Source organism: Nestor notabilis, unplaced genomic scaffold (genome assembly GCF_000696875.1).
Source record: "Nestor notabilis isolate BGI_N333 unplaced genomic scaffold, ASM69687v1 scaffold21546, whole genome shotgun sequence".
NCBI lineage: Eukaryota > Metazoa > Chordata > Aves > Psittaciformes > Psittacidae > Nestor > Nestor notabilis.
In genome coordinates, this window is record NW_009931718.1 from 30,323 (window position 1) to 34,696 (window position 4,374).

Below are 4,374 nucleotides of genomic sequence, written 5' to 3' on the forward strand. Positions count from 1 at the left end.
TCTCCAAGAGCCCACTGACGGGCGAGGGTCTCAGAGCGCACAGGGCAGGTCTTCCAGCTCTGGGTACAACCTTTTCCTCCTCCTCCCAAAGACAAAGAGTTGGAGCTCATCAGGAACCGCATTCATAGTCCCATATGTGCAGCCCGTTACTGCACACAGATAGTTGAGCCAAAGTCAAGGCTCGCACTGGGCATGCTCAAGAGGGAGTTGCTGGGGGAGTAGCGGAGAGATGTCATACGGTTCCTATAGAAACGCTTCAGCTTACAAGATGCAGGCCCAGGACTGAGTTGGGGAAAACATCTGAAACCCATTTCCAGCAGTCGAACTCACGCAAAACCTGCTGTGCAAAAGAGATTTTCAAACCCACCAAACGCAGCAAGCCCTGCATGGCACAGGGGCAGGGAGAGGGTTGAGGAATAGCGAATAGCAGATGCCTTGCTTAGCTAGAAAAGCAAACGGAAAGGTTATAAGAGCTGCCAGCTTTAACTCTCGGCAATCGTTCTACAGCACCAAAGAAACAGCAGCTTTGTCAGCAACCTGGTAGAGACAGAGAGCTGCAAACCAGGTCACAACACAGCTGGTAACATTGCACAGAACTCAGCCCTGCTTTAGCTGCCCTGGCAGTGAAGTCGAAAGAAAAAAGACAGAAAAATGTCAAACTAGAATGTATTACAATCCCCAGCAAATTTCCTAAACTGTAACTGCATTCATTCCAGAAACAAGTATCAACTATCTCCAGGCAATCTAGGAAAATGGAAAACCTATGGAAAACCTTTTAGAATGGATGAAGACCCTTTCTGCCAGGGGCTCTGGCTGTAAGTTCACAGAGCAACACTGCGAGTATTGCCCAGTGGCATCAGACTGTGCCTTCAGATTTCAGAAAATCTGGCCAAGCATTTCTAAGTGTGAGACACATTTAAAAACAAACATATTTTTCTGGCTAAGTATTGAAGTACCAGGAGAAAAAACAATTGTATAATTTTACCACCTCACCCTGTCAGGTATGGAGATGCAGCTAAAATACAGCAAGTCAAGCAACAGGTAATTTCTCTCTGTAATGAATGCAAAGCATTCAAGAAGGAGTCAGCCCCCACACCTCCATGACATAAATTTCAAATTATTTATTAATATTTGCATCCCCCACTTTTCATAGTTCAGTGGGATTTGAGATTTTTATGTTTTCATTAATTGTAATATCACATCTGTTAAATAAAGCAACAGGTTACAGTGAGGCTTCACATAAAGCTTTCTAACTGGCAGTGCTGGTGGTTAGTACCTTGATCCAGTTTACTTTTGAGAATCAAAATGCCATTAAATGACAGCAATAAATATTTATCCCCGGTTTTTTGTGATGGCTGCTAGGTGTTCTCCGATTATTTTTAGCATTTGTTTTATGAATTTTATAGTGGATTCAGTATTTTGTGCTTACGATCCCTGCAAGATCTAGATATTTACCCTTGTCCTTTGAGGAGCAGAGAAGCCAAAGGCAGGCTGTCCCTAGCCACAGACTTTACACTGGATACATAACCCAAAATTACGGGCTTAAAAAATACATAAATCTAAGAATAAAGATATAATCTGTTCAAACAGCATAGAAATACAAAGCACAAACAGGATGTAAATGTAAAATCTACTGCTTAAATTATGACAAGATGATACACTTAAAACACCAGTTCATTTATCATGGTCCACCTCAGTGGCACTTAGTAGGTGTTCTGTTGCATTAATGATAGTCATCAGTGAAGCACTTTTAACACTTGTGCTCCACCCTATAAGGACTACAATGCATTTGAGCAACAGCAGAATATAGACAGACTGTGATGTAAGTCAGGGCTTGCGGTGCAACCTGCATTATTTGTCCATAGAGCTTGTATGTTAAGTCTTGGCAGGGATCCAGTTTGTCAGCGATGCAGCCTGGCTTTGTTCAGAACCAGGACACAGCTATTTTACCATCTAAACTCAAACCAGTTCCAAGGTACATGCTGTCTATGGCACTACCCTCAATTACAGCTTAGCAATGATACAATACATAACACATCCTTCAATCACAGTGCACTCCCCATGCCGTTGCATGGCAGGACACATTACACAGCATGATGGTGAGGGAGCTGTCAGCCATATGGGTTGAGCAGCTGGTTTTGCATATAAACCACACAAAGAGTCCTGGACTTCCTTTTAAAAATGTAGTGCTGGACCTATATAACAGTCAATCTGAGAAGTACAGAATTACTATCTCAGCTGATCATATTGGGGGAACTGTGAAGAAGGGGACTTGGATTGGAGAGGCTTTTCAAGCCAGAAGCCCTATCTTGCATGCCTTTTTGGATCAACCAAGAAAAGCTGGGACTGAAGTCTGAAATGCAGGTGAACACTTTCAGTCCCATACCCCTGGTACAGAGCTTCTACATACTAGAAGACCAACACAACAAAAGGCAAAGTGTTCTTATTTTATGTGCCAGGCTCAGTACAGGCTTGCTCAAAGTAGGTTTTCCACCACAGATTTTATCATGGTAGATTTGCTTCTACATGGGGTTTCTTATCTTTGAAACAGAACTCCCTTGCTTGGACAATATGAATGTCAGAGAATAGAAACAAGGCCGTTTCTGATGGCTAGACTGAGAGGTAGAGCATGCTGAGCCATTCTTCTGTTTATTGTGGTAACACAAATGCATCTCAGCTGTGTATGTGTGGTGAAAATACCTTTTAAAAATTAAATGCTAGTTGTCCCATTTTGTGTTTCACTCTAGCTTTTCAGGGTTCTTGTAGCAGAAATAATATTTTCTCTCAGTTTTCTAACATCATAATAGATGCCTTTGAATGTTACCTTTGCAAGAAGCAAATAAATATGTAGGATGGCAGTTTGGTTGGTGTCATTGCCCTCTGCTGGCCAGTTTCAGCATAACCCTAACCTTTGTACTTGCCCCTGCTGAATTCCGGGCAAGGAATATTACAAAGCACTGTTACTACTCCATTTCCTGTTGCTGTGATGAGACTGTGGTCGAGTCACAGTAGCACCACCAGTATCAACACATAAGCCTTCTTTCAAGACTTTCATCCAAGGATTTTAAGGCACTTTATTGACATTATCTGCTTGTTTCTCTTATCAGCCCTTGAGAAATGCCCACAGTTCAGCTCTTGAGAATAATATTTTACCTGAAGAAATAAAAGCAAGTGAATAAAATTTTACTTGGAGAAATAAAAGCAAGGAACAAAGGCTGTGAGGCCTGTGAGGCCATAATTCCAGCAATAGCAAAAAGAGCTGCCTAATGCAACTAATGCCTGTGTGCCACCAAGTGTCCCCTCCTAATGTCTCCATCAGGCATCCCAAACAGAGGTCAAAAAAAGGACTCCTGTAAACTCACAGAGGATGCAGCAGGCTGTGATGTGTGTTGAGGCACCATGTCCATCAGAGTTCCCATGCCAGATGCTACAGCTCAGTGCAAATGTATCAGCACTCCTTCCCCCTTGAAGCCTGAGGGGGAAAAGCAAAGGCATTCAATACAAAGGGAAGAATTTACTTACAGGGAGAACAGACTTTCAAACGAAAAGTCTGAAGCAGAAGTGGAAAGTTGCCACCTTCTTTCATTGCCTACAGAAAATATATCTAAGGGCTACATTTTTGTGTTTTCTCCCACATGTAAAGTATGTCTGGTGGACAGAATTTCCCTGAAACACATGTAAAAAAGATTCCTGATTACATTGGCTTACACTGCACATAGGATCTAATTATCTCTTCCCATTTGTGGAGGTGGAATCCAAGTTCAACAAAAATACATCAGCCAAAGCTGTACTGGTCCCTAGTGTCAAATATTCAGGGCATTACTTGATTCATTAATTCATTATTGCATTATTAGTGCATTTAGCCCAAACAACAAAGATTCATAAATAATTTTATTAAACAATTGCACATATTGACATTTATATTCAGGGATTTCCTGGTAAGTTGTGTTTTCTTTGCTTAGGCTTCCTTTACAAGTCCGTAGTGAGGTCTGGTGAAAGGAAAGGTGGGGGAGTTTGGAAGAGTTAACAGAATGGCTTAAAGATTCCTTGAGAAAGACTGAATGACTGTAGGAATAGCTTTTTAATAATAATTTAAAGGTAGGTAGGACTGTAACCCTTAGGCAGACACCTTGGTTGTGTCATCCTGATACATCTCTAGGGACCAAAGGTCAGGCGTAGGAGAGGACGGGTAACAGAGATGGGGTTGCTGAATCTGTATTTTGGGGCCCATTCTGCGAAGTGGGGCTGATAGTGAGTGAGCAGGGAGGCCACAGAATCAGAATTATAGCATCAAGTAGGTTGGAAAAGACCTTTAAGCTCATCAAGTCCAAACGTAACCCCAACACTGCCAAGTTCACCACTAAACCATGTCAC